The 25,241-nt window shown below is 58.1% G+C and overlaps 62 non-coding genes across 62 annotated transcripts; all 62 read left to right on the forward strand.

Annotated features, from left to right (window-relative positions):
• Positions 1-239: 239 nt before the first annotated feature.
• Positions 240-358, forward strand: LOC131305560 (5S ribosomal RNA). Its single transcript, XR_009193136.1, has one exon. It is a non-coding gene; the product is annotated as a 5S ribosomal RNA (ribosomal RNA).
• Positions 359-646: 288 nt separating this feature from the next.
• Positions 647-765, forward strand: LOC131305388 (5S ribosomal RNA). The gene has a single exon (XR_009192974.1). It is a non-coding gene; the product is annotated as a 5S ribosomal RNA (ribosomal RNA).
• A 287-nt stretch (positions 766-1,052) lies between these two features.
• Positions 1,053-1,171, forward strand: LOC131305658 (5S ribosomal RNA). Its single transcript, XR_009193231.1, has one exon. It is a non-coding gene; the product is annotated as a 5S ribosomal RNA (ribosomal RNA).
• Positions 1,172-1,459: 288 nt separating this feature from the next.
• Positions 1,460-1,578, forward strand: LOC131305233 (5S ribosomal RNA). The gene has a single exon (XR_009192828.1). It is a non-coding gene; the product is annotated as a 5S ribosomal RNA (ribosomal RNA).
• Positions 1,579-1,870: 292 nt separating this feature from the next.
• On the forward strand, positions 1,871-1,989 carry LOC131305882 (5S ribosomal RNA). Its single transcript, XR_009193434.1, has one exon. It is a non-coding gene; the product is annotated as a 5S ribosomal RNA (ribosomal RNA).
• Positions 1,990-2,277: 288 nt separating this feature from the next.
• Positions 2,278-2,396, forward strand: LOC131305884 (5S ribosomal RNA). The gene has a single exon (XR_009193436.1). It is a non-coding gene; the product is annotated as a 5S ribosomal RNA (ribosomal RNA).
• A 292-nt stretch (positions 2,397-2,688) lies between these two features.
• Positions 2,689-2,807, forward strand: LOC131305885 (5S ribosomal RNA). The gene has a single exon (XR_009193437.1). It is a non-coding gene; the product is annotated as a 5S ribosomal RNA (ribosomal RNA).
• Positions 2,808-3,096: 289 nt separating this feature from the next.
• On the forward strand, positions 3,097-3,215 carry LOC131305886 (5S ribosomal RNA). Its single transcript, XR_009193438.1, has one exon. It is a non-coding gene; the product is annotated as a 5S ribosomal RNA (ribosomal RNA).
• A 292-nt stretch (positions 3,216-3,507) lies between these two features.
• LOC131305887 (5S ribosomal RNA) lies at positions 3,508-3,626 on the forward strand. The gene has a single exon (XR_009193439.1). It is a non-coding gene; the product is annotated as a 5S ribosomal RNA (ribosomal RNA).
• A 289-nt stretch (positions 3,627-3,915) lies between these two features.
• Positions 3,916-4,034, forward strand: LOC131305888 (5S ribosomal RNA). The gene has a single exon (XR_009193440.1). It is a non-coding gene; the product is annotated as a 5S ribosomal RNA (ribosomal RNA).
• Positions 4,035-4,322: 288 nt separating this feature from the next.
• Positions 4,323-4,441, forward strand: LOC131305890 (5S ribosomal RNA). Its single transcript, XR_009193441.1, has one exon. It is a non-coding gene; the product is annotated as a 5S ribosomal RNA (ribosomal RNA).
• A 292-nt stretch (positions 4,442-4,733) lies between these two features.
• LOC131305891 (5S ribosomal RNA) lies at positions 4,734-4,852 on the forward strand. The gene has a single exon (XR_009193442.1). It is a non-coding gene; the product is annotated as a 5S ribosomal RNA (ribosomal RNA).
• Positions 4,853-5,141: 289 nt separating this feature from the next.
• On the forward strand, positions 5,142-5,260 carry LOC131305892 (5S ribosomal RNA). Its single transcript, XR_009193443.1, has one exon. It is a non-coding gene; the product is annotated as a 5S ribosomal RNA (ribosomal RNA).
• A 288-nt stretch (positions 5,261-5,548) lies between these two features.
• Positions 5,549-5,667, forward strand: LOC131305893 (5S ribosomal RNA). Its single transcript, XR_009193444.1, has one exon. It is a non-coding gene; the product is annotated as a 5S ribosomal RNA (ribosomal RNA).
• Positions 5,668-5,956: 289 nt separating this feature from the next.
• LOC131305894 (5S ribosomal RNA) lies at positions 5,957-6,075 on the forward strand. Its single transcript, XR_009193445.1, has one exon. It is a non-coding gene; the product is annotated as a 5S ribosomal RNA (ribosomal RNA).
• A 288-nt stretch (positions 6,076-6,363) lies between these two features.
• Positions 6,364-6,482, forward strand: LOC131305896 (5S ribosomal RNA). The gene has a single exon (XR_009193447.1). It is a non-coding gene; the product is annotated as a 5S ribosomal RNA (ribosomal RNA).
• Positions 6,483-6,774: 292 nt separating this feature from the next.
• Positions 6,775-6,893, forward strand: LOC131305228 (5S ribosomal RNA). Its single transcript, XR_009192823.1, has one exon. It is a non-coding gene; the product is annotated as a 5S ribosomal RNA (ribosomal RNA).
• Positions 6,894-7,171: 278 nt separating this feature from the next.
• LOC131305518 (5S ribosomal RNA) lies at positions 7,172-7,290 on the forward strand. The gene has a single exon (XR_009193096.1). It is a non-coding gene; the product is annotated as a 5S ribosomal RNA (ribosomal RNA).
• Positions 7,291-7,568: 278 nt separating this feature from the next.
• LOC131305519 (5S ribosomal RNA) lies at positions 7,569-7,687 on the forward strand. Its single transcript, XR_009193097.1, has one exon. It is a non-coding gene; the product is annotated as a 5S ribosomal RNA (ribosomal RNA).
• Positions 7,688-7,965: 278 nt separating this feature from the next.
• On the forward strand, positions 7,966-8,084 carry LOC131305537 (5S ribosomal RNA). The gene has a single exon (XR_009193114.1). It is a non-coding gene; the product is annotated as a 5S ribosomal RNA (ribosomal RNA).
• A 278-nt stretch (positions 8,085-8,362) lies between these two features.
• On the forward strand, positions 8,363-8,481 carry LOC131305897 (5S ribosomal RNA). Its single transcript, XR_009193448.1, has one exon. It is a non-coding gene; the product is annotated as a 5S ribosomal RNA (ribosomal RNA).
• Positions 8,482-8,759: 278 nt separating this feature from the next.
• Positions 8,760-8,878, forward strand: LOC131305668 (5S ribosomal RNA). The gene has a single exon (XR_009193241.1). It is a non-coding gene; the product is annotated as a 5S ribosomal RNA (ribosomal RNA).
• A 278-nt stretch (positions 8,879-9,156) lies between these two features.
• LOC131305184 (5S ribosomal RNA) lies at positions 9,157-9,275 on the forward strand. The gene has a single exon (XR_009192782.1). It is a non-coding gene; the product is annotated as a 5S ribosomal RNA (ribosomal RNA).
• A 278-nt stretch (positions 9,276-9,553) lies between these two features.
• LOC131305566 (5S ribosomal RNA) lies at positions 9,554-9,672 on the forward strand. Its single transcript, XR_009193141.1, has one exon. It is a non-coding gene; the product is annotated as a 5S ribosomal RNA (ribosomal RNA).
• Positions 9,673-9,960: 288 nt separating this feature from the next.
• On the forward strand, positions 9,961-10,079 carry LOC131305898 (5S ribosomal RNA). Its single transcript, XR_009193449.1, has one exon. It is a non-coding gene; the product is annotated as a 5S ribosomal RNA (ribosomal RNA).
• A 292-nt stretch (positions 10,080-10,371) lies between these two features.
• LOC131305899 (5S ribosomal RNA) lies at positions 10,372-10,490 on the forward strand. The gene has a single exon (XR_009193450.1). It is a non-coding gene; the product is annotated as a 5S ribosomal RNA (ribosomal RNA).
• A 289-nt stretch (positions 10,491-10,779) lies between these two features.
• LOC131305900 (5S ribosomal RNA) lies at positions 10,780-10,898 on the forward strand. The gene has a single exon (XR_009193451.1). It is a non-coding gene; the product is annotated as a 5S ribosomal RNA (ribosomal RNA).
• Positions 10,899-11,186: 288 nt separating this feature from the next.
• Positions 11,187-11,305, forward strand: LOC131305901 (5S ribosomal RNA). Its single transcript, XR_009193452.1, has one exon. It is a non-coding gene; the product is annotated as a 5S ribosomal RNA (ribosomal RNA).
• Positions 11,306-11,594: 289 nt separating this feature from the next.
• On the forward strand, positions 11,595-11,713 carry LOC131305902 (5S ribosomal RNA). The gene has a single exon (XR_009193453.1). It is a non-coding gene; the product is annotated as a 5S ribosomal RNA (ribosomal RNA).
• A 288-nt stretch (positions 11,714-12,001) lies between these two features.
• LOC131305903 (5S ribosomal RNA) lies at positions 12,002-12,120 on the forward strand. The gene has a single exon (XR_009193454.1). It is a non-coding gene; the product is annotated as a 5S ribosomal RNA (ribosomal RNA).
• Positions 12,121-12,412: 292 nt separating this feature from the next.
• On the forward strand, positions 12,413-12,531 carry LOC131305904 (5S ribosomal RNA). The gene has a single exon (XR_009193455.1). It is a non-coding gene; the product is annotated as a 5S ribosomal RNA (ribosomal RNA).
• A 278-nt stretch (positions 12,532-12,809) lies between these two features.
• LOC131305520 (5S ribosomal RNA) lies at positions 12,810-12,928 on the forward strand. The gene has a single exon (XR_009193098.1). It is a non-coding gene; the product is annotated as a 5S ribosomal RNA (ribosomal RNA).
• Positions 12,929-13,206: 278 nt separating this feature from the next.
• On the forward strand, positions 13,207-13,325 carry LOC131305521 (5S ribosomal RNA). The gene has a single exon (XR_009193099.1). It is a non-coding gene; the product is annotated as a 5S ribosomal RNA (ribosomal RNA).
• A 278-nt stretch (positions 13,326-13,603) lies between these two features.
• Positions 13,604-13,722, forward strand: LOC131305538 (5S ribosomal RNA). Its single transcript, XR_009193115.1, has one exon. It is a non-coding gene; the product is annotated as a 5S ribosomal RNA (ribosomal RNA).
• Positions 13,723-14,000: 278 nt separating this feature from the next.
• On the forward strand, positions 14,001-14,119 carry LOC131305905 (5S ribosomal RNA). Its single transcript, XR_009193456.1, has one exon. It is a non-coding gene; the product is annotated as a 5S ribosomal RNA (ribosomal RNA).
• A 278-nt stretch (positions 14,120-14,397) lies between these two features.
• LOC131305669 (5S ribosomal RNA) lies at positions 14,398-14,516 on the forward strand. Its single transcript, XR_009193242.1, has one exon. It is a non-coding gene; the product is annotated as a 5S ribosomal RNA (ribosomal RNA).
• Positions 14,517-14,794: 278 nt separating this feature from the next.
• LOC131305185 (5S ribosomal RNA) lies at positions 14,795-14,913 on the forward strand. The gene has a single exon (XR_009192783.1). It is a non-coding gene; the product is annotated as a 5S ribosomal RNA (ribosomal RNA).
• A 278-nt stretch (positions 14,914-15,191) lies between these two features.
• LOC131305567 (5S ribosomal RNA) lies at positions 15,192-15,310 on the forward strand. The gene has a single exon (XR_009193142.1). It is a non-coding gene; the product is annotated as a 5S ribosomal RNA (ribosomal RNA).
• A 288-nt stretch (positions 15,311-15,598) lies between these two features.
• Positions 15,599-15,717, forward strand: LOC131305907 (5S ribosomal RNA). The gene has a single exon (XR_009193458.1). It is a non-coding gene; the product is annotated as a 5S ribosomal RNA (ribosomal RNA).
• Positions 15,718-16,009: 292 nt separating this feature from the next.
• Positions 16,010-16,128, forward strand: LOC131305908 (5S ribosomal RNA). Its single transcript, XR_009193459.1, has one exon. It is a non-coding gene; the product is annotated as a 5S ribosomal RNA (ribosomal RNA).
• Positions 16,129-16,416: 288 nt separating this feature from the next.
• On the forward strand, positions 16,417-16,535 carry LOC131305909 (5S ribosomal RNA). The gene has a single exon (XR_009193460.1). It is a non-coding gene; the product is annotated as a 5S ribosomal RNA (ribosomal RNA).
• A 292-nt stretch (positions 16,536-16,827) lies between these two features.
• LOC131305910 (5S ribosomal RNA) lies at positions 16,828-16,946 on the forward strand. Its single transcript, XR_009193461.1, has one exon. It is a non-coding gene; the product is annotated as a 5S ribosomal RNA (ribosomal RNA).
• Positions 16,947-17,224: 278 nt separating this feature from the next.
• LOC131305522 (5S ribosomal RNA) lies at positions 17,225-17,343 on the forward strand. The gene has a single exon (XR_009193100.1). It is a non-coding gene; the product is annotated as a 5S ribosomal RNA (ribosomal RNA).
• A 278-nt stretch (positions 17,344-17,621) lies between these two features.
• LOC131305911 (5S ribosomal RNA) lies at positions 17,622-17,740 on the forward strand. The gene has a single exon (XR_009193462.1). It is a non-coding gene; the product is annotated as a 5S ribosomal RNA (ribosomal RNA).
• A 288-nt stretch (positions 17,741-18,028) lies between these two features.
• On the forward strand, positions 18,029-18,147 carry LOC131305912 (5S ribosomal RNA). Its single transcript, XR_009193463.1, has one exon. It is a non-coding gene; the product is annotated as a 5S ribosomal RNA (ribosomal RNA).
• A 292-nt stretch (positions 18,148-18,439) lies between these two features.
• LOC131305913 (5S ribosomal RNA) lies at positions 18,440-18,558 on the forward strand. Its single transcript, XR_009193464.1, has one exon. It is a non-coding gene; the product is annotated as a 5S ribosomal RNA (ribosomal RNA).
• Positions 18,559-18,847: 289 nt separating this feature from the next.
• On the forward strand, positions 18,848-18,966 carry LOC131305914 (5S ribosomal RNA). Its single transcript, XR_009193465.1, has one exon. It is a non-coding gene; the product is annotated as a 5S ribosomal RNA (ribosomal RNA).
• Positions 18,967-19,254: 288 nt separating this feature from the next.
• On the forward strand, positions 19,255-19,373 carry LOC131305915 (5S ribosomal RNA). Its single transcript, XR_009193466.1, has one exon. It is a non-coding gene; the product is annotated as a 5S ribosomal RNA (ribosomal RNA).
• Positions 19,374-19,665: 292 nt separating this feature from the next.
• LOC131305916 (5S ribosomal RNA) lies at positions 19,666-19,784 on the forward strand. Its single transcript, XR_009193467.1, has one exon. It is a non-coding gene; the product is annotated as a 5S ribosomal RNA (ribosomal RNA).
• A 278-nt stretch (positions 19,785-20,062) lies between these two features.
• LOC131305523 (5S ribosomal RNA) lies at positions 20,063-20,181 on the forward strand. Its single transcript, XR_009193101.1, has one exon. It is a non-coding gene; the product is annotated as a 5S ribosomal RNA (ribosomal RNA).
• Positions 20,182-20,459: 278 nt separating this feature from the next.
• Positions 20,460-20,578, forward strand: LOC131305524 (5S ribosomal RNA). The gene has a single exon (XR_009193102.1). It is a non-coding gene; the product is annotated as a 5S ribosomal RNA (ribosomal RNA).
• Positions 20,579-20,856: 278 nt separating this feature from the next.
• LOC131305539 (5S ribosomal RNA) lies at positions 20,857-20,975 on the forward strand. The gene has a single exon (XR_009193116.1). It is a non-coding gene; the product is annotated as a 5S ribosomal RNA (ribosomal RNA).
• Positions 20,976-21,253: 278 nt separating this feature from the next.
• On the forward strand, positions 21,254-21,372 carry LOC131305918 (5S ribosomal RNA). The gene has a single exon (XR_009193469.1). It is a non-coding gene; the product is annotated as a 5S ribosomal RNA (ribosomal RNA).
• Positions 21,373-21,650: 278 nt separating this feature from the next.
• On the forward strand, positions 21,651-21,769 carry LOC131305670 (5S ribosomal RNA). The gene has a single exon (XR_009193243.1). It is a non-coding gene; the product is annotated as a 5S ribosomal RNA (ribosomal RNA).
• Positions 21,770-22,047: 278 nt separating this feature from the next.
• LOC131305187 (5S ribosomal RNA) lies at positions 22,048-22,166 on the forward strand. The gene has a single exon (XR_009192784.1). It is a non-coding gene; the product is annotated as a 5S ribosomal RNA (ribosomal RNA).
• A 278-nt stretch (positions 22,167-22,444) lies between these two features.
• Positions 22,445-22,563, forward strand: LOC131305568 (5S ribosomal RNA). The gene has a single exon (XR_009193143.1). It is a non-coding gene; the product is annotated as a 5S ribosomal RNA (ribosomal RNA).
• Positions 22,564-22,851: 288 nt separating this feature from the next.
• Positions 22,852-22,970, forward strand: LOC131305919 (5S ribosomal RNA). The gene has a single exon (XR_009193470.1). It is a non-coding gene; the product is annotated as a 5S ribosomal RNA (ribosomal RNA).
• A 292-nt stretch (positions 22,971-23,262) lies between these two features.
• Positions 23,263-23,381, forward strand: LOC131305920 (5S ribosomal RNA). The gene has a single exon (XR_009193471.1). It is a non-coding gene; the product is annotated as a 5S ribosomal RNA (ribosomal RNA).
• Positions 23,382-23,669: 288 nt separating this feature from the next.
• LOC131305921 (5S ribosomal RNA) lies at positions 23,670-23,788 on the forward strand. Its single transcript, XR_009193472.1, has one exon. It is a non-coding gene; the product is annotated as a 5S ribosomal RNA (ribosomal RNA).
• A 292-nt stretch (positions 23,789-24,080) lies between these two features.
• Positions 24,081-24,199, forward strand: LOC131305922 (5S ribosomal RNA). Its single transcript, XR_009193473.1, has one exon. It is a non-coding gene; the product is annotated as a 5S ribosomal RNA (ribosomal RNA).
• Positions 24,200-24,477: 278 nt separating this feature from the next.
• Positions 24,478-24,596, forward strand: LOC131305525 (5S ribosomal RNA). Its single transcript, XR_009193103.1, has one exon. It is a non-coding gene; the product is annotated as a 5S ribosomal RNA (ribosomal RNA).
• Positions 24,597-24,874: 278 nt separating this feature from the next.
• LOC131305923 (5S ribosomal RNA) lies at positions 24,875-24,993 on the forward strand. Its single transcript, XR_009193474.1, has one exon. It is a non-coding gene; the product is annotated as a 5S ribosomal RNA (ribosomal RNA).
• Positions 24,994-25,241: the final 248 nt, after the last annotated feature.

Consider the following 25,241-nt stretch of genomic DNA (forward strand, 5'->3'; position numbering starts at 1 on the left):
CATCCGGTCGCCGCAACTTCGGCTCATTCCGTCCGGATCTTCCCGGAGAGTTTTCGCAGCGATTTTTCGAGCTGCGAGCCAAAATCGCCCCGTCAGCGGGCACGTTCGGCCGTAGCCATCCCTCCAACGGGATACGGGGTCCGGCCGGCGAGACGTGGCTGGGAAAGCCAGAGATAGAGTGAGAAGTGCTCGACGGGGCAGAAAAATGGAACAAAAGAATTGAAAGCGGAGTGCCTATGGGGTGCGATCATACCAGCACTAATGCACCGGATCCCATCAGAACTCCGCAGTTAGGCGCGCTTGGGCGAGAGTAGTACTAGGATGGGTGACCCCCTGGGAAGTCCTCGTGTTGCACCCCTTTTTCGTTTTCGTACGAAATCCCTTCCCCGCCCCCCGTTCCCTTCTTTCATCCGGTCGCCGCAACTTCGGCTCATTCCGTCCGGATCTTCCCGGAGAGATTTCGCAGCGATTTTTCGAGCTGCGAGCCAAAATCGCCCCGTCAGCGGGCACGTTCGGCCGTAGCCATCCCTCCAACGGGATACGGGGTCCGGCCGGCGAGACGTGGCTGGGAAAGCCAGAGATAGAGTGAGCAGTGCCCGACGGGGCAGAAAAATGGAACAAAAGAATTGAAAGCGGAGTGCCTATGGGGTGCGATCATACCAGCACTAATGCACCGGATCCCATCAGAACTCCGCAGTTAGGCGTGCTTGGGCGAGAGTAGTACTAGGATGGGTGACCCCCTGGGAAGTCCTCGTGTTGCACCCTTTTTCGTTTTCGTACGAAATCCCTTCCCCGCCCCCCGTTCCCTTCTTTCATCCGGTCGCCGCAACTTCGGCTCATTCCGTCCGGATCTTCCCGGAGAGTTTTCGCAGCGATTTTTCGAGCTGCGAGCCAAAATCGCCCCGTCAGCGGGCACGTTCGGCCGTAGCCATCCCTCCAACGGGATACGGGGTCCGGCCGGCGAGACGTGGCTGGGAAAGCCAGAGATAGAGTGAGCAGTGCCCGACGGGGCAGAAAAATGGAACAAAAGAATTGAAAGCGGAGTGCCTATGGGGTGCGATCATACCAGCACTAATGCACCGGATCCCATCAGAACTCCGCAGTTAGGCGTGCTTGGGCGAGAGTAGTACTAGGATGGGTGACCCCCTGGGAAGTCGTCGTGTTGCACCCCTTTTTCGTTTTTGTACGAAATCCCTTCCCCGCCCCCCGTTCCCTTCTTTCATCCGGTCGCCGCAACTTCGGCTCATTCCGTCCGTATCTTCCCGGAGAGTTTTCGCAGCGATTTTTCGAGCTGCGAGCCAAAATCGCCCCGTCAGCGGGCACGTTCGGCCGTAGCCATCCCTCCAACGGGATACGGGGTCCGGCCGGCGAGACGTGGCTGGGAAAGCCAGAGATAGAGTGAGCAGTGCCCGACGGGGCAGAAAAATGGAACAAAAGAATTGAAAGCGGAGTGCCTATCGGGTGCGATCATACCAGCAGTAATGCACCGGATCCCATCAGAACTCCGCAGTTAAGCGTGCTTGGGCGAGAGTAGTACTAGGATGGGTGACCCCCTGGGAAGTCCTCGTGTTGCACCCCTTTTTCGTTTTTGTACGAAATCCCTTCCCCGCCCCCCGTTCCCTTCTTTCATCCGGTCGCCGCAACTTCGGCTCATTCCGTCCGGATCTTCCCGGAGAGTTTTCGCTGCAGCGATTTTTCCAGCTGCGAGCCAAAATAGCCCCCTTCAGCGGGCACTCTCGGCCGTAGCCATCCCTCCAACGGGATACGGGGTCCGGCCGGCGAGACGTGGCCAAGAAAGCCAGAGATAGAGTGAGCAGTTCCCGACGGGGCAGAAAAATGGACCAAAAGAATTGAAAGCGGAGTGCCTATCGGGTGCGATCATACCAGCACTAATGCACCGGATCCCATCAGAACTCCGCAGTTAAGCGTGCTTGGGCGAGAGTAGTACTAGGATGGGTGACCCCCTGGGAAGTCCTCGTGTTGCACCCCTTTTTCGTTTTTGTACGAAATCCCTTCCCCGCCCCCCGTTCCCTTCTTTCATCCGGTCGCCGCAACTTCGGCTCATGCCGTCCGGATCTTCCGGGAGAGTTTTCGCAGCGATTTTTCCAGCTTCGAGCCAAAATAGCCCCGTCAGCGGGCACGTTCGGCCGCAGCCATCCCTCCAACGGGATACGGGGTCCGGCCGGCGAGACGTGGCCAAGAAAGCCAGAGATGGAGCGAGCGGTGCCCGACGGGGCCGAAAAATGGACCAAAAGAATTGAAAGCGGAGTGCCTATCGGGTGCGATCATACCAGCACTAATGCACCGGATCCCATCAGAACTCCGCAGTTAAGCGTGCTTGGGCGAGAGTAGTACTAGGATGGGTGACCCCCTGGGAAGTCCTCGTGTTGCACCCCTTTTTCGTTTTTGTACGAAATCCCTTCCCCGCCCCCCGTTCCCTTCTTTCATCCGGTCGCCGCAACTTCGGCTCATTCCGTCCGGATCTTCCCGGAGAGTTTTCGCTGCAGCGATTTTTCGAGCTGCGAGCCAAAATAGCCCCCTTCAGCGGGCACTCTCGGCCGTAGCCATCCCTCCAACGGGATACGGGGTCCGGCCGGCGAGACGTGGCCAAGAAAGCCAGAGATAGAGGGAGCGGTGCCCGACGGGGCCGAAAAATGGACCAAAAGAATTGAAAGCGGAGTGCCTATCGGGTGCGATCATACCAGCACTAATGCACCGGATCCCATCAGAACTCCGCAGTTAAGCGTGCTTGGGCGAGAGTAGTACTAGGATGGGTGACCCCCTGGGAAGTCCTCGTGTTGCACCCCTTTTTCGTTTTTGTACGAAATCCCTTCCCCGCCCCCCGTTCCCTTCTTTCATCCGGTCGCCGCAACTTCGGCTCATTCCGTCCGTATCTTCCCGGAGAGTTTTCGCAGCGATTTTTCGAGCTGCGAGCCAAAATAGCCCCCTTCAGCGGGCACTCTCGGCCGCAGCCATCCCTCCAACGGGATACGGGGTCCGGCCGGCGAGACGTGGCCAAGAAAGCCAGAGATAGAGTGAGCAGTGCCCGACGGGGCAGAAAAATGGACCAAAAGAATTGAAAGCGGAGTGCCTATCGGGTGCGATCATACCAGCACTAATGCACCGGATCCCATCAGAACTCCGCAGTTAAGCGTGCTTGGGCGAGAGTAGTACTAGGATGGGTGACCCCCTGGGAAGTCCTCGTGTTGCACCCCTTTTTCGTTTTTGTACGAAATCCCTTCCCCGCCCCCCGTTCCCTTCTTTCATCCGGTCGCCGCAACTTCGGCTCATTCCGTCCGGATCTTCCCGGAGAGTTTTCGCTGCAGCGATTTTTCGAGCTGCGAGCCAAAATAGCCCCCTTCAGCGGGCACTCTCGGCCGTAGCCATCCCTCCAACGGGATACGGGGTCCGGCCGGCGAGACGTGGCCAAGAAAGCCAGAGATAGAGGGAGCGGTGCCCGACGGGGCCGAAAAATGGACCAAAAGAATTGAAAGCGGAGTGCCTATCGGGTGCGATCATACCAGCACTAATGCACCGGATCCCATCAGAACTCCGCAGTTAAGCGTGCTTGGGCGAGAGTAGTACTAGGATGGGTGACCCCCTGGGAAGTCCTCGTGTTGCACCCCTTTTTCGTTTTTGTACGAAATCCCTTCCCCGCCCCCCGTTCCCTTCTTTCATCCGGTCGCCGCAACTTCGGCTCATTCCGTCCGTATCTTCCCGGAGAGTTTTCGCAGCGATTTTTCGAGCTGCGAGCCAAAATAGCCCCCTTCAGCGGGCACTCTCGGCCGCAGCCATCCCTCAAACGGGATACGGGGTCCGGCCGGCGAGACGTGGCCAAGAAAGCCAGAGATAGAGTGAGCAGTGCCCGACGGGGCAGAAAAATGGACCAAAAGAATTGAAAGCGGAGTGCCTATCGGGTGCGATCATACCAGCACTAATGCACCGGATCCCATCAGAACTCCGCAGTTAAGCGTGCTTGGGCGAGAGTAGTACTAGGATGGGTGACCCCCTGGGAAGTCCTCGTGTTGCACCCCTTTTTCGTTTTTGTACGAAATCCCTTCCCCGCCCCCCGTTCCCTTCTTTCATCCGGTCGCCGCAACTTCGGCTCATGCCGTCCGGATCTTCCCGGAGAGTTTTCGCAGCGATTTTTCCAGCTTCGAGCCAAAATAGCCCCGTCAGCGGGCACGTTCGGCCGCAGCCATCCCTCCAACGGGATACGGGGTCCGGCCGGCGAGACGTGGCCAAGAAAGCCAGAGATAGAGCGAGCGGTGCCCGACGGGGCCGAAAAATGGACCAAAAGAATTGAAAGCGGAGTGCCTATCGGGTGCGATCATACCAGCACTAATGCACCGGATCCCATCAGAACTCCGCAGTTAAGCGTGCTTGGGCGAGAGTAGTACTAGGATGGGTGACCCCCTGGGAAGTCCTCGTGTTGCACCCCTTTTTCGTTTTTGTACGAAATCCCTTCCCCGCCCCCCGTTCCCTTCTTTCATCCGGTCGCCGCAACTTCGGCTCATTCCGTCCGGATCTTCCCGGAGAGTTTTCGCTGCAGCGATTTTTCGAGCTGCGAGCCAAAATAGCCCCCTTCAGCGGGCACTCTCGGCCGTAGCCATCCCTCCAACGGGATACGGGGTCCGGCCGGCGAGACGTGGCCAAGAAAGCCAGAGATAGAGGGAGCGGTGCCCGACGGGGCCGAAAAATGGACCAAAAGAATTGAAAGCGGAGTGCCTATCGGGTGCGATCATACCAGCACTAATGCACCGGATCCCATCAGAACTCCGCAGTTAAGCGTGCTTGGGCGAGAGTAGTACTAGGATGGGTGACCCCCTGGGAAGTCCTCGTGTTGCACCCCTTTTTCGTTTTTGTACGAAATCCCTTCCCCGCCCCCCGTTCCCTTCTTTCATCCGGTCGCCGCAACTTCGGCTCATTCCGTCCGTATCTTCCCGGAGAGTTTTCGCAGCGATTTTTCGAGCTGCGAGCCAAAATAGCCCCCTTCAGCGGGCACTCTCGGCCGCAGCCATCCCTCAAACGGGATACGGGGTCCGGCCGGCGAGACGTGGCCAAGAAAGCCAGAGATAGAGTGAGCAGTGCCCGACGGGGCAGAAAAATGGACCAAAAGAATTGAAAGCGGAGTGCCTATCGGGTGCGATCATACCAGCACTAATGCACCGGATCCCATCAGAACTCCGCAGTTAAGCGTGCTTGGGCGAGAGTAGTACTAGGATGGGTGACCCCCTGGGAAGTCCTCGTGTTGCACCCCTTTTTCGTTTTTGTACGAAATCCCTTCCCCGCCCCCCGTTCCCTTCTTTCATCCGGTCGCCGCAACTTCGGCTCATTCCGTCCGGATCTTCCCGGAGAGTTTTCGCAGCGATTTTTCCAGCTTCGAGCCAAAATAGCCCCGTCAGCGGGCACGTTCGGCCGCAGCCATCCCTCCAACGGGATACGGGGTCCGGCCGGCGAGACGTGGCCAAGAAAGCCAGAGATAGAGCGAGCGGTGCCCGACGGGGCCGAAAAATGGACCAAAAGAATTGAAAGCGGAGTGCCTATCGGGTGCGATCATACCAGCACTAATGCACCGGATCCCATCAGAACTCCGCAGTTAAGCGTGCTTGGGCGAGAGTAGTACTAGGATGGGTGACCCCCTGGGAAGTCCTCGTGTTGCACCCCTTTTTCGTTTTTGTACGAAATCCCTTCCCCGCCCCCCGTTCCCTTCTTTCATCCGGTCGCCGCAACTTCGGCTCATTCCGTCCGTATCTTCCCGGAGAGTTTTCGCAGCGATTTTTCGAGCTGCGAGCCAAAATAGCCCCCTTCAGCGGGCACTCTCGGCCGCAGCCATCCCTCAAACGGGATACGGGGTCCGGCCGGCGAGACGTGGCCAAGAAAGCCAGAGATAGAGTGAGCAGTGCCCGACGGGGCAGAAAAATGGACCAAAAGAATTGAAAGCGGAGTGCCTATCGGGTGCGATCATACCAGCACTAATGCACCGGATCCCATCAGAACTCCGCAGTTAAGCGTGCTTGGGCGAGAGTAGTACTAGGATGGGTGACCCCCTGGGAAGTCCTCGTGTTGCACCCCTTTTTCGTTTTTGTACGAAATCCCTTCCCCGCCCCCCGTTCCCTTCTTTCATCCGGTCGCCGCAACTTCGGCTCATGCCGTCCGGATCTTCCCGGAGAGTTTTCGCAGCGATTTTTCCAGCTTCGAGCCAAAATAGCCCCGTCAGCGGGCACGTTCGGCCGCAGCCATCCCTCCAACGGGATACGGGGTCCGGCCGGCGAGACGTGGCCAAGAAAGCCAGAGATAGAGCGAGCGGTGCCCGACGGGGCCGAAAAATGGACCAAAAGAATTGAAAGCGGAGTGCCTATCGGGTGCGATCATACCAGCACTAATGCACCGGATCCCATCAGAACTCCGCAGTTAAGCGTGCTTGGGCGAGAGTAGTACTAGGATGGGTGACCCCCTGGGAAGTCCTCGTGTTGCACCCCTTTTTCGTTTTTGTACGAAATCCCTTCCCCGCCCCCCGTTCCCTTCTTTCATCCGGTCGCCGCAACTTCGGCTCATTCCGTCCGGATCTTCCCGGAGAGTTTTCGCTGCAGCGATTTTTCGAGCTGCGAGCCAAAATAGCCCCCTTCAGCGGGCACTCTCGGCCGTAGCCATCCCTCCAACGGGATACGGGGTCCGGCCGGCGAGACGTGGCCAAGAAAGCCAGAGATAGAGGGAGCGGTGCCCGACGGGGCCGAAAAATGGACCAAAAGAATTGAAAGCGGAGTGCCTATCGGGTGCGATCATACCAGCACTAATGCACCGGATCCCATCAGAACTCCGCAGTTAAGCGTGCTTGGGCGAGAGTAGTACAAGGATGGGTGACCCCCTGGGAAGTCCTCGTGTTGCACCCCTTTTTCGTTTTTGTACGAAATCCCTTCCCCGCCCCCCGTTCCCTTCTTTCATCCGGTCGCCGCAACTTCGGCTCATTCCGTCCGGATCTTCCCGGAGAGATTTCGCAGCGATTTTTCGAGCTGCGAGCCAAAATAGCCCCGTCAGCGGGCACGTTCGGCCGTAGCCATCCCTCCAACGGGACACGGGGTCCGCCCGGCGAGACGTGTCCAAGATAGAGCGAGCGGTGCCCGACGGGGCAGAAAAATGGAACAAAAGAATTGAAAGCGGAGTGCCTATCGGGTGCGATCATACCAGCACTAATGCACCGGATCCCATCAGAACTCCGCTGTTAAGCGTGCTTGGGCGAGAGTAGTACTAGGATGGGTGATCCCCTGGGAAGTCCTCGTGTTGCACCCCTTTTTCGTTTTTGTACGAAATCCCTTCCCCGCCCCCCGTTCCCTTCTTTCATCCGGTCGCCGCAACTTCGGCTCATTCCGTCCGGATCTTCCCGGAGAGATTTCGCAGCGATTTTTCGAGCTGCGAGCCAAAATAGCCCCGTCAGCGGGCACGTTCGGCCGTAGCCATCCCTCCAACGGGACACGGGGTCCGCCCGGCGAGACGTGGCCAAGATAGAGCGAGCGGTGCCCGACGGGGCGGAAAAATGGAACAAAAGAATTGAAAGCGGAGTGCCTATCGGGTGCGATCATACCAGCACTAATGCACCGGATCCCATCAGAACTCCGCTGTTAAGCGTGCTTGGGCGAGAGTAGTACTAGGATGGGTGATCCCCTGGGAAGTCCTCGTGTTGCACCCCTTTTTCGTTTTTGTACGAAATCCCTTCCCCGCCCCCCGTTCCCTTCTTTCATCCGGTCGCCGCAACTTCGGCTCATTCCGTCCGGATCTTCCCGGAGAGATTTCGCAGCGATTTTTCGAGCTGCGAGCCAAAATAGCCCCGTCAGCGGGCACGTTCGGCCGTAGCCATCCCTCCAACGGGACACGGGGTTCGGCCGGCGAGACGTGGCCAAGATAGAGCGAGCAGTGCCCGACGGGGCAGAAAAATGGAACAAAAGAATTGAAAGCGGAGTGCCTATCGGGTGCGATCCTACCAGCACTAATGCACCGGATCCCATCAGAACTCCGCAGTTAAGCGTGCTTGGGCGAGAGTAGTACTAGGATGGGTGACCCCCTGGGAAGTCCTCGTGTTGCACCGCTTTTTCGTTTTTGTACGAAATCCCTTCCCCGCCCCCCGTTCCCTTCTTTCATCCGGTCGCCGCAACTTCGGCTCATTCCGTCCGGATCTTCCCGGAGAGATTTCGCAGCGATTTTTCGAGCTGCGAGCCAAAATAGCCCCGTCAGCGGGCACGTTCGGCCGTCGCCATCCCTCCAACGGGACACGGGGTCCGGCCGGCGAGACGTGGCCAAGATAGAGCGAGCAGTGCCCGACGGGGCAGAAAAATGGAACAAAAGAATTGAAAGCGGAGTGCCTATCGGGTGCGATCATACCAGCACTAATGCACCGGATCCCATCAGAACTCCGCAGTTAAGCGTGCTTGGGCGAGAGTAGTACTAGGATGGGTGACCCCCTGGGAAGTCCTCGTGTTGCACCCCTTTTTCGTTTTTGTACGAAATCCCTTCCCCGCCCCCCGTTCCCTTCTTTCATCCGGTCGCCGCAACTTCGGCTCATTCCGTCCGGATCTTCCCGGAGAGATTTCGCAGCGATTTTTCGAGCTGCGAGCCAAAATAGCCCCGTCAGCGGGCACGTTCGGCCGTAGCCATCCCTCCAACTGGACTCGGGGTCCGGCCGGCGAGACGTGGCCAAGATAGAGCGAGGAGTGCCCGACGGGGCAGAAAAATGGAACAAAAGAATTGAAAGCGGAGTGCCTATCGGGTGCGATCATACCAGCACTAAGTCACCAGATCCCATCAGAACTTCGCAGTTAAGCGTGCTTGGGCGAGAGTAGTACTAGGATGGGTGACCCCCTGGGAAGTCCTCGTGTTGCACCCCTTTTTCGTTTTTGTACGAAATCCCTTCCCCGCCCCCCGTTCCCTTCTTTCATCCGGTCGCCGCAACTTCGGCTCATTCCGTCCGGATCTTCCCGGAGAGATTTCGCAGCGATTTTTCCAGCTGCGAGCCGAAATAGCCCCGTCAGCGGGCACGTTCGGCCGTAGCCATCCCTCCAACGGGACACGGGGTCCGGCCGGCGAGACGTGGCCAAGATAGAGCGAGCAGTGCCCGACGGGGCAGAAAAATGGAACAAAAGAATTGAAAGCGGAGTGCCTATCGGGTGCGATCATACCAGCACTAATGCACCGGATCCCATCAGAACTCCGCAGTTAAGCGTGCTTGGGCGAGAGTAGTACTAGGATGGGTGACCCCATGGGAAGTCCTCGTGTTGCACCCCTTTTTCGTTTTTGTACGAAATCCCTTCCCCGCCCCCCGTTCCCTTCTTTCATCCGGTCGCCGCAACTTCGGCTCATTCCGTCCGGATCTTCCCGGAGAGATTTCGCAGCGATTTTTCGAGCTGCGAGCCAAAATAGCCCCGTCAGCGGGCACGTTCGGCCGTAGCCATCCCTCCAACGGGACTCGGGGTCCGGCCGGCGAGACGTGGCCAAGATAGAGCGAGGAGTGCCCGACGGGGCAGAAAAATGGAACAAAAGAATTGAAAGCGGAGTGCCTATCGGGTGCTATCATACCAGCACTAATGCACCAGATCCCATCAGAACTCCGCAGTTAAGCGTGCTTGGGCGAGAGTAGTACTAGGATGGGTGACCCCCTTGGAAGTCCTCGTGTTGCACCCCTTTTTCGTTTTTGTACGAAATCCCTTCCCCGCCCCCCGTTCCCTTCTTTCATCCGGTCGCCGCAACTTCGGCTCATTCCGTCCGGATCTTCCCGGAGAGTTTTCGCAGCGATTTTTCCAGCTGCGAGCAAAAATAGCCCCGTCAGCGGGCACGTTCGGCCGCAGCCATCCCTCCAACGGGATACGGGGTCCGGCCGGCGAGACGTGGCCAAGAAAGCCAGAGATAGAGCGAGCGGTGCCCGACGGGGCCGAAAAATGGACCAAAAGAATTGAAAGCGGAGTGCCTATCGGGTGCGATCATACCAGCACTAATGCACCGGATCCCATCAGAACTCCGCAGTTAAGCGTGCTTGGGCGAGAGTAGTACTAGGATGGGTGACCCCCTGGGAAGTCCTCGTGTTGCACCCCTTTTTCGTTTTTGTACGAAATCCCTTCCCCGCCCCCCGTTCCCTTCTTTCATCCGGTCGCCGCAACTTCGGCTCATTCCGTCCGGATCTTCCCGGAGAGTTTTCGCTGCAGCGATTTTTCGAGCTGCGAGCCAAAATAGCCCCCTTCAGCGGGCACTCTCGGCCGTAGCCATCCCTCCAACGGGATACGGGGTCCGGCCGGCGAGACGTGGCCAAGAAAGCCAGAGATAGAGGGAGCGGTGCCCGACGGGGCCGAAAAATGGACCAAAAGAATTGAAAGCGGAGTGCCTATCGGGTGCGATCATACCAGCACTAATGCACCGGATCCCATCAGAACTCCGCAGTTAAGCGTGCTTGGGCGAGAGTAGTACTAGGATGGGTGACCCCCTGGGAAGTCCTCGTGTTGCACCCCTTTTTCGTTTTTGTACGAAATCCCTTCCCCGCCCCCCGTTCCCTTCTTTCATCCGGTCGCCGCAACTTCGGCTCATTCCGTCCGTATCTTCCCGGAGAGTTTTCGCAGCGATTTTTCGAGCTGCGAGCCAAAATAGCCCCCTTCAGCGGGCACTCTCGGCCGCAGCCATCCCTCAAACGGGATACGGGGTCCGGCCGGCGAGACGTGGCCAAGAAAGCCAGAGATAGAGTGAGCAGTGCCCGACGGGGCAGAAAAATGGACCAAAAGAATTGAAAGCGGAGTGCCTATCGGGTGCGATCATACCAGCACTAATGCACCGGATCCCATCAGAACTCCGCAGTTAAGCGTGCTTGGGCGAGAGTAGTACTAGGATGGGTGACCCCCTGGGAAGTCCTCGTGTTGCACCCCTTTTTCGTTTTTGTACGAAATCCCTTCCCCGCCCCCCGTTCCCTTCTTTCATCCGGTCGCCGCAACTTCGGCTCATTCCGTCCGGATCTTCCCGGAGAGTTTTCGCAGCGATTTTTCCAGCTTCGAGCCAAAATAGCCCCGTCAGCGGGCACGTTCGGCCGCAGCCATCCCTCCAACGGGATACGGGGTCCGGCCGGCGAGACGTGGCCAAGAAAGCCAGAGATAGAGCGAGCGGTGCCCGACGGGGCCGAAAAATGGACCAAAAGAATTGAAAGCGGAGTGCCTATCGGGTGCGATCATACCAGCACTAATGCACCGGATCCCATCAGAACTCCGCAGTTAAGCGTGCTTGGGCGAGAGTAGTACTAGGATGGGTGACCCCCTGGGAAGTCCTCGTGTTGCACCCCTTTTTCGTTTTTGTACGAAATCCCTTCCCCGCCCCCCGTTCCCTTCTTTCATCCGGTCGCCGCAACTTCGGCTCATTCCGTCCGTATCTTCCCGGAGAGTTTTCGCAGCGATTTTTCGAGCTGCGAGCCAAAATAGCCCCCTTCAGCGGGCACTCTCGGCCGCAGCCATCCCTCAAACGGGATACGGGGTCCGGCCGGCGAGACGTGGCCAAGAAAGCCAGAGATAGAGTGAGCAGTGCCCGACGGGGCAGAAAAATGGACCAAAAGAATTGAAAGCGGAGTGCCTATCGGGTGCGATCATACCAGCACTAATGCACCGGATCCCATCAGAACTCCGCAGTTAAGCGTGCTTGGGCGAGAGTAGTACTAGGATGGGTGACCCCCTGGGAAGTCCTCGTGTTGCACCCCTTTTTCGTTTTTGTACGAAATCCCTTCCCCGCCCCCCGTTCCCTTCTTTCATCCGGTCGCCGCAACTTCGGCTCATGCCGTCCGGATCTTCCCGGAGAGTTTTCGCAGCGATTTTTCCAGCTTCGAGCCAAAATAGCCCCGTCAGCGGGCACGTTCGGCCGCAGCCATCCCTCCAACGGGATACGGGGTCCGGCCGGCGAGACGTGGCCAAGAAAGCCAGAGATAGAGCGAGCGGTGCCCGACGGGGCCGAAAAATGGACCAAAAGAATTGAAAGCGGAGTGCCTATCGGGTGCGATCATACCAGCACTAATGCACCGGATCCCATCAGAACTCCGCAGTTAAGCGTGCTTGGGCGAGAGTAGTACTAGGATGGGTGACCCCCTGGGAAGTCCTCGTGTTGCACCCCTTTTTCGTTTTTGTACGAAATCCCTTCCCCGCCCCCCGTTCCCTTCTTTCATCCGGTCGCCGCAACTTCGGCTCATTCCGTCCGGATCTTCCCGGAGAGTTTTCGCTGCAGCGATTTTTCGAGCTGCGAGCCAAAATAGCCCCCTTCAGCGGGCACTCTCGGCCGTAGCCATCCCTCCAACGGGATACGGGGTCCGGCCGGCGAGACGTGGCCAAGAAAGCCAGAGATAGAGGGAGCGGTGCCCGACGGGGCCGAAAAATGGACCAAAAGAATTGAAAGCGGAGTGCCTATCGGGTGCGATCATACCAGCACTAATGCACCGGATCCCATCAGAACTCCGCAGTTAAGCGTGCTTGGGCGAGAGTAGTACTAGGATGGGTGACCCCCTGGGAAGTCCTCGTGTTGCACCCCTTTTTCGTTTTTGTACGAAATCCCTTCCCCGCCCCCCGTTCCCTTCTTTCATCCGGTCGCCGCAACTTCGGCTCATTCCGTCCGGATCTTCCCGGAGAGATTTCGCAGCGATTTTTCGAGCTGCGAGCCAAAATAGCCCCGTCAGCGGGCACGTTCGGCCGTAGCCATCCCTCCAACGGGACACGGGGTCCGCCCGGCGAGACGTGTCCAAGATAGAGCGAGCGGTGCCCGACGGGGCAGAAAAATGGAACAAAAGAATTGAAAGCGGAGTGCCTATCGGGTGCGATCATACCAGCACTAATGCACCGGATCCCATCAGAACTCCGCTGTTAAGCGTGCTTGGGCGAGAGTAGTACTAGGATGGGTGATCCCCTGGGAAGTCCTCGTGTTGCACCCCTTTTTCGTTTTTGTACGAAATCCCTTCCCCGCCCCCCGTTCCCTTCTTTCATCCGGTCGCCGCAACTTCGGCTCATTCCGTCCGGATCTTCCCGGAGAGATTTCGCAGCGATTTTTCGAGCTGCGAGCCAAAATAGCCCCGTCAGCGGGCACGTTCGGCCGTAGCCATCCCTCCAACGGGACACGGGGTCCGCCCGGCGAGACGTGGCCAAGATAGAGCGAGCGGTGCCCGACGGGGCGGAAAAATGGAACAAAAGAATTGAAAGCGGAGTGCCTATCGGGTGCGATCATACCAGCACTAATGCACCGGATCCCATCAGAACTCCGCTGTTAAGCGTGCTTGGGCGAGAGTAGTACTAGGATGGGTGATCCCCTGGGAAGTCCTCGTGTTGCACCCCTTTTTCGTTTTTGTACGAAATCCCTTCCCCGCCCCCCGTTCCCTTCTTTCATCCGGTCGCCGCAACTTCGGCTCATTCCGTCCGGATCTTCCCGGAGAGATTTCGCAGCGATTTTTCGAGCTGCGAGCCAAAATAGCCCCGTCAGCGGGCACGTTCGGCCGTAGCCATCCCTCCAACGGGACACGGGGTTCGGCCGGCGAGACGTGGCCAAGATAGAGCGAGCAGTGCCCGACGGGGCAGAAAAATGGAACAAAAGAATTGAAAGCGGAGTGCCTATCGGGTGCGATCCTACCAGCACTAATGCACCGGATCCCATCAGAACTCCGCAGTTAAGCGTGCTTGGGCGAGAGTAGTACTAGGATGGGTGACCCCCTGGGAAGTCCTCGTGTTGCACCGCTTTTTCGTTTTTGTACGAAATCCCTTCCCCGCCCCCCGTTCCCTTCTTTCATCCGGTCGCCGCAACTTCGGCTCATTCCGTCCGGATCTTCCCGGAGAGATTTCGCAGCGATTTTTCGAGCTGCGAGCCAAAATAGCCCCGTCAGCGGGCACGTTCGGCCGTCGCCATCCCTCCAACGGGACACGGGGTCCGGCCGGCGAGACGTGGCCAAGATAGAGCGAGCAGTGCCCGACGGGGCAGAAAAATGGAACAAAAGAATTGAAAGCGGAGTGCCTATCGGGTGCGATCATACCAGCACTAATGCACCGGATCCCATCAGAACTCCGCAGTTAAGCGTGCTTGGGCGAGAGTAGTACTAGGATGGGTGACCCCCTGGGAAGTCCTCGTGTTGCACCCCTTTTTCGTTTTTGTACGAAATCCCTTCCCCGCCCCCCGTTCCCTTCTTTCATCCGGTCGCCGCAACTTCGGCTCATTCCGTCCGGATCTTCCCGGAGAGATTTCGCAGCGATTTTTCGAGCTGCGAGCCAAAATAGCCCCGTCAGCGGGCACGTTCGGCCGTAGCCATCCCTCCAACTGGACTCGGGGTCCGGCCGGCGAGACGTGGCCAAGATAGAGCGAGGAGTGCCCGACGGGGCAGAAAAATGGAACAAAAGAATTGAAAGCGGAGTGCCTATCGGGTGCGATCATACCAGCACTAAGTCACCAGATCCCATCAGAACTTCGCAGTTAAGCGTGCTTGGGCGAGAGTAGTACTAGGATGGGTGACCCCCTGGGAAGTCCTCGTGTTGCACCCCTTTTTCGTTTTTGTACGAAATCCCTTCCCCGCCCCCCGTTCCCTTCTTTCATCCGGTCGCCGCAACTTCGGCTCATTCCGTCCGGATCTTCCCGGAGAGATTTCGCAGCGATTTTTCCAGCTGCGAGCCGAAATAGCCCCGTCAGCGGGCACGTTCGGCCGTAGCCATCCCTCCAACGGGACACGGGGTCCGGCCGGCGAGACGTGGCCAAGATAGAGCGAGCAGTGCCCGACGGGGCAGAAAAATGGAACAAAAGAATTGAAAGCGGAGTGCCTATCGGGTGCGATCATACCAGCACTAATGCACCGGATCCCATCAGAACTCCGCAGTTAAGCGTGCTTGGGCGAGAGTAGTACTAGGATGGGTGACCCCATGGGAAGTCCTCGTGTTGCACCCCTTTTTCGTTTTTGTACGAAATCCCTTCCCCGCCCCCCGTTCCCTTCTTTCATCCGGTCGCCGCAACTTCGGCTCATTCCGTCCGGATCTTCCCGGAGAGATTTCGCAGCGATTTTTCGAGCTGCGAGCCAAAATAGCCCCGTCAGCGGGCACGTTCGGCCGTAGCCATCCCTCCAACGGGACTCGGGGTCCGGCCGGCGAGACGTGGCCAAGATAGAGCGAGGAGTGCCCGACGGGGCAGAAAAATGGAACAAAAGAATTGAAAGCGGAGTGCCTATCGGGTGCTATCATACCAGCACTAATGCACCAGATCCCATCAGAACTCCGCAGTTAAGCGTGCTTGGGCGAGAGTAGTACTAGGATGGGTGACCCCCTTGGAAGTCCTCGTGTTGCACCCCTTTTTCGTTTTTGTACGAAATCCCTTCCCCGCCCCCCGTTCCCTTCTTTCATCCGGTCGCCGCAACTTCGGCTCATTCCGTCCGGATCTTCCCGGAGAGTTTTCGCAGCGATTTTTCCAGCTGCGAGCAAAAATAGCCCCGTCAGCGGGCACGTTCGGCCGCAGCCATCCCTCCAACGGGATACGGGGTCCGGCCGGCGAGACGTGGCCAAGAAAGCCAGAGATAGAGCAAGCAGTGCCCGACGGGGCAGAAAAATGGAACAAAAGAATTGAAAGCGGAGTGCCTATCGGGTGCGATCATACCAGCACTAATGCACCGGATCCCATCAGAACTCCGCAGTTAAGCGTGCTTGGGCGAGAGTAGTACTAGGATGGGTGACCCCCTGGGAAGTCCTCGTGTTGCACCCCTTTTTCGTTTTTGTACGAAATCCCTTCCCCGCCCCCCGTTCCCTTCTTTCATCCGGTCGCCGCAACTTCGGCTCATTCCGTCCGGATCTTCCCGGAGAGTTTTCGCTGCAGCGATTTTTCCAGCTGCGAGCCAAAATAGCCCCCTTCAGCGGGCACTCTCGGCCGTAGCCATCCCTCCAACGGGATACGGGGTCCGGCCGGCGAGACGTGGCCAAGAAAGCCAGAGATAGAGTGAGCAGTGCCCGACGGGGCAGAAAAATGGACCAAAAGAATTGAAAGCGGAGTGCCTATCGGGTGCGATCATACCAGCACTAATGCACCGGATCCCATCAGAACTCCGCAGTTAAGCGTGCTTGGGCGAGAGTAGTACTAGGATGGGTGACCCCCTGGGAAGTCCTCGTGTTGCACCCCTTTTTCGTTTTTGTACGAAATCCCTTCCCCGCCCCCCGTTCCCTTCTTTCATCCGGTCGCCGCAACTTCGGCTCATGCCGTCCGGATCTTCCCGGAGAGTTTTCGCAGCGATTTTTCCAGCTTCGAGCCAAAATAGCCCCGTCAGCGGGCACGTTCGGCCGCAGCCATCCCTCCAACGGGATACGGGGTCCGGCCGGCGAGACGTGGCCAAGAAAGCCAGAGATAGAGCGAGCGGTGCCCGACGGGGCCGAAAAATGGACCAAAAGAATTGAAAGCGGAGTGCCTATCGGGTGCGATCATACCAGCACTAATGCACCGGATCCCATCAGAACTCCGCAGTTAAGCGTGCTTGGGCGAGAGTAGTACTAGGATGGGTGACCCCCTGGGAAGTCCTCGTGTTGCACCCCTTTTTCGTTTTTGTACGAAATCCCTTCCCCGCCCCCCGTTCCCTTCTTTCATCCGGTCGCCGCAACTTCGGCTCATTCCGTCCGGATCTTCCCGGAGAGTTTTCGCTGCAGCGATTTTTCGAGCTGCGAGCCAAAATAGCCCCCTTCAGCGGGCACTCTCGGCCGTAGCCATCCCTCCAACGGGATACGGGGTCCGGCCGGCGAGACGTGGCCAAGAAAGCCAGAGATAGAGGGAGCGGTGCCCGACGGGGCCGAAAAATGGACCAAAAGAATTGAAAGCGGAGTGCCTATCGGGTGCGATCATACCAGCACTAATGCACCGGATCCCATCAGAACTCCGCAGTTAAGCGTGCTTGGGCGAGAGTAGTACTAGGATGGGTGACCCCCTGGGAAGTCCTCGTGTTGCACCCCTTTTTCGTTTTTGTACGAAATCCCTTCCCCGCCCCCCGTTCCCTTCTTTCATCCGGTCGCCGCAACTTCGGCTCATTCCGTCCGGATCTTCCCGGAGAGATTTCGCAGCGATTTTTCGAGCTGCGAGCCAAAATAGCCCCGTCAGCGGGCACGTTCGGCCGTAGCCATCCCTCCAACGGGACACGGGGTCCGCCCGGCGAGACGTGTCCAAGATAGAGCGAGCGGTGCCCGACGGGGCAGAAAAATGGAACAAAAGAATTGAAAGCGGAGTGCCTATCGGGTGCGATCATACCAGCACTAATGCACCGGATCCCATCAGAACTCCGCTGTTAAGCGTGCTTGGGCGAGAGTAGTACTAGGATGGGTGATCCCCTGGGAAGTCCTCGTGTTGCACCCCTTTTTCGTTTTTGTACGAAATCCCTTCCCCGCCCCCCGTTCCCTTCTTTCATCCGGTCGCCGCAACTTCGGCTCATTCCGTCCGGATCTTCCCGGAGAGATTTCGCAGCGATTTTTCGAGCTGCGAGCCAAAATAGCCCCGTCAGCGGGCACGTTCGGCCGTAGCCATCCCTCCAACGGGACACGGGGTCCGCCCGGCGAGACGTGGCCAAGATAGAGTGAGCAGTGCCCGACGGGGCAGAAAAATGGACCAAAAGAATTGAAAGCGGAGTGCCTATCGGGTGCGATCATACCAGCACTAATGCACCGGATCCCATCAGAACTCCGCAGTTAAGCGTGCTTGGGCGAGAGTAGTACTAGGATGGGTGACCCCCTGGGAAGTCCTCGTGTTGCACCCCTTTTTCGTTTTTGTACGAAATCCCTTCCCCGCCCCCCGTTCCCTTCTTTCATCCGGTCGCCGCAACTTCGGCTCATGCCGTCCGGATCTTCCCGGAGAGTTTTCGCAGCGATTTTTCCAGCTTCGAGCCAAAATAGCCCCGTCAGCGGGCACGTTCGGCCGCAGCCATCCCTCCAACGGGATACGGGGTCCGGCCGGCGAGACGTGGCCAAGAAAGCCAGAGATAGAGCGAGCGGTGCCCGACGGGGCCGAAAAATGGACCAAAAGAATTGAAAGCGGAGTGCCTATCGGGTGCGATCATACCAGCACTAATGCACCGGATCCCATCAGAACTCCGCAGTTAAGCGTGCTTGGGCGAGAGTAGTACTAGGATGGGTGACCCCCTGGGAAGTCCTCGTGTTGCACCCCTTTTTCGTTTTTGTACGAAATCCCTTCCCCGCCCCCCGTTCCCTTCTTTCATCCGGTCGCCGCAACTTCGGCTCATTCCGTCCGGATCTTCCCGGAGAGTTTTCGCTGCAGCGATTTTTCGAGCTGCGAGCCAAAATAGCCCCCTTCAGCGGGCACTCTCGGCCGTAGCCATCCCTCCAACGGGATACGGGGTCCGGCCGGCGAGACGTGGCCAAGAAAGCCAGAGATAGAGGGAGCGGTGCCCGACGGGGCCGAAAAATGGACCAAAAGAATTGAAAGCGGAGTGCCTATCGGGTGCGATCATACCAGCACTAATGCACCGGATCCCATCAGAACTCCGCAGTTAAGCGTGCTTGGGCGAGAGTAGTACTAGGATGGGTGACCCCCTGGGAAGTCCTCGTGTTGCACCCCTTTTTCGTTTTTGTACGAAATCCCTTCCCCGCCCCCCGTTCCCTTCTTTCATCCGGTCGCCGCAACTTCGGCTCATTCCGTCCGTATCTTCCCGGAGAGTTTTCGCAGCGATTTTTCGAGCTGCGAGCCAAAATAGCCCCCTTCAGCGGGCACTCTCGGCCGCAGCCATCCCTCAAACGGGATACGGGGTCCGGCCGGCGAGACGTGGCCAAGAAAGCCAGAGATAGAGTGAGCAGTGCCCGACGGGGCAGAAAAATGGACCAAAAGAATTGAAAGCGGAGTGCCTATCGGGTGCGATCATACCAGCACTAATGCACCGGATCCCATCAGAACTCCGCAGTTAAGCGTGCTTGGGCGAGAGTAGTACTAGGATGGGTGACCCCCTGGGAAGTCCTCGTGTTGCACCCCTTTTTCGTTTTTGTACGAAATCCCTTCCCCGCCCCCCGTTCCCTTCTTTCATCCGGTCGCCGCAACTTCGGCTCATGCCGTCCGGATCTTCCCGGAGAGTTTTCGCAGCGATTTTTCCAGCTTCGAGCCAAAATAGCCCCGTCAGCGGGCACGTTCGGCCGCAGCCATCCCTCCAACGGGATACGGGGTCCGGCCGGCGAGACGTGGCCAAGAAAGCCAGAGATAGAGCGAGCGGTGCCCGACGGGGCCGAAAAATGGACCAAAAGAATTGAAAGCGGAGTGCCTATCGGGTGCGATCATACCAGCACTAATGCACCGGATCCCATCAGAACTCCGCAGTTAAGCGTGCTTGGGCGAGAGTAGTACTAGGATGGGTGACCCCCTGGGAAGTCCTCGTGTTGCACCCCTTTTTCGTTTTTGTACGAAATCCCTTCCCCGCCCCCCGTTCCCTTCTTTCATCCGGTCGCCGCAACTTCGGCTCATTCCGTCCGGATCTTCCCGGAGAGTTTTCGCTGCAGCGATTTTTCGAGCTGCGAGCCAAAATAGCCCCCTTCAGCGGGCACTCTCGGCCGTAGCCATCCCTCCAACGGGATACGGGGTCCGGCCGGCGAGACGTGGCCAAGAAAGCCAGAGATAGAGGGAGCGGTGCCCGACGGGGCCGAAAAATGGACCAAAAGAATTGAAAGCGGAGTGCCTATCGGGTGCGATCATACCAGCACTAATGCACCGGATCCCATCAGAACTCCGCAGTTAAGCGTGCTTGGGCGAGAGTAGTACTAGGATGGGTGACCCCCTGGGAAGTCCTCGTGTTGCACCCCTTTTTCGTTTTTGTACGAAATCCCTTCCCCGCCCCCCGTTCCCTTCTTTCATCCGGTCGCCGCAACTTCGGCTCATTCCGTCCGGATCTTCCCGGAGAGATTTCGCAGCGATTTTTCGAGCTGCGAGCCAAAATAGCCCCGTCAGCGGGCACGTTCGGCCGTAGCCATCCCTCCAACGGGACACGGGGTCCGCCCGGCGAGACGTGTCCAAGATAGAGCGAGCGGTGCCCGACGGGGCAGAAAAATGGAACAAAAGAATTGAAAGCGGAGTGCCTATCGGGTGCGATCATACCAGCACTAATGCACCGGATCCCATCAGAACTCCGCTGTTAAGCGTGCTTGGGCGAGAGTAGTACTAGGATGGGTGATCCCCTGGGAAGTCCTCGTGTTGCACCCCTTTTTCGTTTTTGTACGAAATCCCTTCCCCGCCCCCCGTTCCCTTCTTTCATCCGGTCGCCGCAACTTCGGCTCATTCCGTCCGGATCTTCCCGGAGAGATTTCGCAGCGATTTTTCGAGCTGCGAGCCAAAATAGCCCCGTCAGCGGGCACGTTCGGCCGTAGCCATCCCTCCAACGGGACACGGGGTCCGCCCGGCGAGACGTGGCCAAGATAGAGCGAGCGGTGCCCGACGGGGCGGAAAAATGGAACAAAAGAATTGAAAGCGGAGTGCCTATCGGGTGCGATCATACCAGCACTAATGCACCGGATCCCATCAGAACTCCGCTGTTAAGCGTGCTTGGGCGAGAGTAGTACTAGGATGGGTGATCCCCTGGGAAGTCCTCGTGTTGCACCCCTTTTTCGTTTTTGTACGAAATCCCTTCCCCGCCCCCCGTTCCCTTCTTTCATCCGGTCGCCGCAACTTCGGCTCATTCCGTCCGGATCTTCCCGGAGAGATTTCGCAGCGATTTTTCGAGCTGCGAGCCAAAATAGCCCCGTCAGCGGGCACGTTCGGCCGTAGCCATCCCTCCAACGGGACACGGGGTTCGGCCGGCGAGACGTGGCCAAGATAGAGCGAGCAGTGCCCGACGGGGCAGAAAAATGGAACAAAAGAATTGAAAGCGGAGTGCCTATCGGGTGCGATCCTACCAGCACTAATGCACCGGATCCCATCAGAACTCCGCAGTTAAGCGTGCTTGGGCGAGAGTAGTACTAGGATGGGTGACCCCCTGGGAAGTCCTCGTGTTGCACCGCTTTTTCGTTTTTGTACGAAATCCCTTCCCCGCCCCCCGTTCCCTTCTTTCATCCGGTCGCCGCAACTTCGGCTCATTCCGTCCGGATCTTCCCGGAGAGATTTCGCAGCGATTTTTCGAGCTGCGAGCCAAAATAGCCCCGTCAGCGGGCACGTTCGGCCGTCGCCATCCCTCCAACGGGACACGGGGTCCGGCCGGCGAGACGTGGCCAAGATAGAGCGAGCAGTGCCCGACGGGGCAGAAAAATGGAACAAAAGAATTGAAAGCGGAGTGCCTATCGGGTGCGATCATACCAGCACTAATGCACCGGATCCCATCAGAACTCCGCAGTTAAGCGTGCTTGGGCGAGAGTAGTACTAGGATGGGTGACCCCCTGGGAAGTCCTCGTGTTGCACCCCTTTTTCGTTTTTGTACGAAATCCCTTCCCCGCCCCCCGTTCCCTTCTTTCATCCGGTCGCCGCAACTTCGGCTCATTCCGTCCGGATCTTCCCGGAGAGATTTCGCAGCGATTTTTCGAGCTGCGAGCCAAAATAGCCCCGTCAGCGGGCACGTTCGGCCGTAGCCATCCCTCCAACTGGACTCGGGGTCCGGCCGGCGAGACGTGGCCAAGATAGAGCGAGGAGTGCCCGACGGGGCAGAAAAATGGAACAAAAGAATTGAAAGCGGAGTGCCTATCGGGTGCGATCATACCAGCACTAAGTCACCAGATCCCATCAGAACTTCGCAGTTAAGCGTGCTTGGGCGAGAGTAGTACTAGGATGGGTGACCCCCTGGGAAGTCCTCGTGTTGCACCCCTTTTTCGTTTTTGTACGAAATCCCTTCCCCGCCCCCCGTTCCCTTCTTTCATCCGGTCGCCGCAACTTCGGCTCATTCCGTCCGGATCTTCCCGGAGAGATTTCGCAGCGATTTTTCCAGCTGCGAGCCGAAATAGCCCCGTCAGCGGGCACGTTCGGCCGTAGCCATCCCTCCAACGGGACACGGGGTCCGGCCGGCGAGACGTGGCCAAGATAGAGCGAGCAGTGCCCGACGGGGCAGAAAAATGGAACAAAAGAATTGAAAGCGGAGTGCCTATCGGGTGCGATCATACCAGCACTAATGCACCGGATCCCATCAGAACTCCGCAGTTAAGCGTGCTTGGGCGAGAGTAGTACTAGGATGGGTGACCCCATGGGAAGTCCTCGTGTTGCACCCCTTTTTCGTTTTTGTACGAAATCCCTTCCCCGCCCCCCGTTCCCTTCTTTCATCCGGTCGCCGCAACTTCGGCTCATTCCGTCCGGATCTTCCCGGAGAGATTTCGCAGCGATTTTTCGAGCTGCGAGCCAAAATAGCCCCGTCAGCGGGCACGTTCGGCCGTAGCCATCCCTCCAACGGGACTCGGGGTCCGGCCGGCGAGACGTGGCCAAGATAGAGCGAGGAGTGCCCGACGGGGCAGAAAAATGGAACAAAAGAATTGAAAGCGGAGTGCCTATCGGGTGCTATCATACCAGCACTAATGCACCAGATCCCATCAGAACTCCGCAGTTAAGCGTGCTTGGGCGAGAGTAGTACTAGGATGGGTGACCCCCTTGGAAGTCCTCGTGTTGCACCCCTTTTTCGTTTTTGTACGAAATCCCTTCCCCGCCCCCCGTTCCCTTCTTTCATCCGGTCGCCGCAACTTCGGCTCATTCCGTCCGGATCTTCCCGGAGAGTTTTCGCAGCGATTTTTCCAGCTGCGAGCAAAAATAGCCCCGTCAGCGGGCACGTTCGGCCGCAGCCATCCCTCCAACGGGATACGGGGTCCGGCCGGCGAGACGTGGCCAAGAAAGCCAGAGATAGAGCAAGCAGTGCCCGACGGGGCAGAAAAATGGAACAAAAGAATTGAAAGCGGAGTGCCTATCGGGTGCGATCATACCAGCACTAATGCACCGGATCCCATCAGAACTCCGCAGTTAAGCGTGCTTGGGCGAGAGTAGTACTAGGATGGGTGACCCCCTGGGAAGTCCTCGTGTTGCACCCCTTTTTCGTTTTTGTACGAAATCCCTTCCCCGCCCCCCGTTCCCTTCTTTCATCCGGTCGCCGCAACTTCGGCTCATTCCGTCCGGATCTTCCCGGAGAGTTTTCGCTGCAGCGATTTTTCCAGCTGCGAGCCAAAATAGCCCCCTTCAGCGGGCACTCTCGGCCGTAGCCATCCCTCCAACGGGATACGGGGTCCGGCCGGCGAGACGTGGCCAAGAAAGCCAGAGATAGAGTGAGCAGTGCCCGACGGGGCAGAAAAATGGACCAAAAGAATTGAAAGCGGAGTGCCTATCGGGTGCGATCATACCAGCACTAATGCACCGGATCCCATCAGAACTCCGCAGTTAAGCGTGCTTGGGCGAGAGTAGTACTAGGATGGGTGACCCCCTGGGAAGTCCTCGTGTTGCACCCCTTTTTCGTTTTTGTACGAAATCCCTTCCCCGCCCCCCGTTCCCTTCTTTCATCCGGTCGCCGCAACTTCGGCTCATGCCGTCCGGATCTTCCCGGAGAGTTTTCGCAGCGATTTTTCCAGCTTCGAGCCAAAATAGCCCCGTCAGCGGGCACGTTCGGCCGCAGCCATCCCTCCAACGGGATACGGGGTCCGGCCGGCGAGACGTGGCCAAGAAAGCCAGAGATAGAGCGAGCGGTGCCCGACGGGGCCGAAAAATGGACCAAAAGAATTGAAAGCGGAGTGCCTATCGGGTGCGATCATACCAGCACTAATGCACCGGATCCCATCAGAACTCCGCAGTTAAGCGTGCTTGGGCGAGAGTAGTACTAGGATGGGTGACCCCCTGGGAAGTCCTCGTGTTGCACCCCTTTTTCGTTTTTGTACGAAATCCCTTCCCCGCCCCCCGTTCCCTTCTTTCATCCGGTCGCCGCAACTTCGGCTCATTCCGTCCGGATCTTCCCGGAGAGTTTTCGCTGCAGCGATTTTTCGAGCTGCGAGCCAAAATAGCCCCCTTCAGCGGGCACTCTCGGCCGTAGCCATCCCTCCAACGGGATACGGGGTCCGGCCGGCGAGACGTGGCCAAGAAAGCCAGAGATAGAGGGAGCGGTGCCCGACGGGGCCGAAAAATGGACCAAAAGAATTGAAAGCGGAGTGCCTATCGGGTGCGATCATACCAGCACTAATGCACCGGATCCCATCAGAACTCCGCAGTTAAGCGTGCTTGGGCGAGAGTAGTACTAGGATGGGTGACCCCCTGGGAAGTCCTCGTGTTGCACCCCTTTTTCGTTTTTGTACGAAATCCCTTCCCCGCCCCCCGTTCCCTTCTTTCATCCGGTCGCCGCAACTTCGGCTCATTCCGTCCGGATCTTCCCGGAGAGATTTCGCAGCGATTTTTCGAGCTGCGAGCCAAAATAGCCCCGTCAGCGGGCACGTTCGGCCGTAGCCATCCCTCCAACGGGACACGGGGTCCGCCCGGCGAGACGTGTCCAAGATAGAGCGAGCGGTGCCCGACGGGGCAGAAAAATGGAACAAAAGAATTGAAAGCGGAGTGCCTATCGGGTGCGATCATACCAGCACTAATGCACCGGATCCCATCAGAACTCCGCTGTTAAGCGTGCTTGGGCGAGAGTAGTACTAGGATGGGTGATCCCCTGGGAAGTCCTCGTGTTGCACCCCTTTTTCGTTTTTGTACGAAATCCCTTCCCCGCCCCCCGTTCCCTTCTTTCATCCGGTCGCCGCAACTTCGGCTCATTCCGTCCGGATCTTCCCGGAGAGATTTCGCAGCGATTTTTCGAGCTGCGAGCCAAAATAGCCCCGTCAGCGGGCACGTTCGGCCGTAGCCATCCCTCCAACGGGACACGGGGTCCGCCCGGCGAGACGTGGCCAAGATAGAGTGAGCAGTGCCCGACGGGGCAGAAAAATGGACCAAAAGAATTGAAAGCGGAGTGCCTATCGGGTGCGATCATACCAGCACTAATGCACCGGATCCCATCAGAACTCCGCAGTTAAGCGTGCTTGGGCGAGAGTAGTACTAGGATGGGTGACCCCCTGGGAAGTCCTCGTGTTGCACCCCTTTTTCGTTTTTGTACGAAATCCCTTCCCCGCCCCCCGTTCCCTTCTTTCATCCGGTCGCCGCAACTTCGGCTCATGCCGTCCGGATCTTCCCGGAGAGTTTTCGCAGCGATTTTTCCAGCTTCGAGCCAAAATAGCCCCGTCAGCGGGCACGTTCGGCCGCAGCCATCCCTCCAACGGGATACGGGGTCCGGCCGGCGAGACGTGGCCAAGAAAGCCAGAGATAGAGCGAGCGGTGCCCGACGGGGC

This window comes from Rhododendron vialii, chromosome 10a (assembly GCF_030253575.1).
Source record: "Rhododendron vialii isolate Sample 1 chromosome 10a, ASM3025357v1".
Taxonomy (NCBI): Eukaryota; Viridiplantae; Streptophyta; class Magnoliopsida; order Ericales; family Ericaceae; genus Rhododendron; species Rhododendron vialii.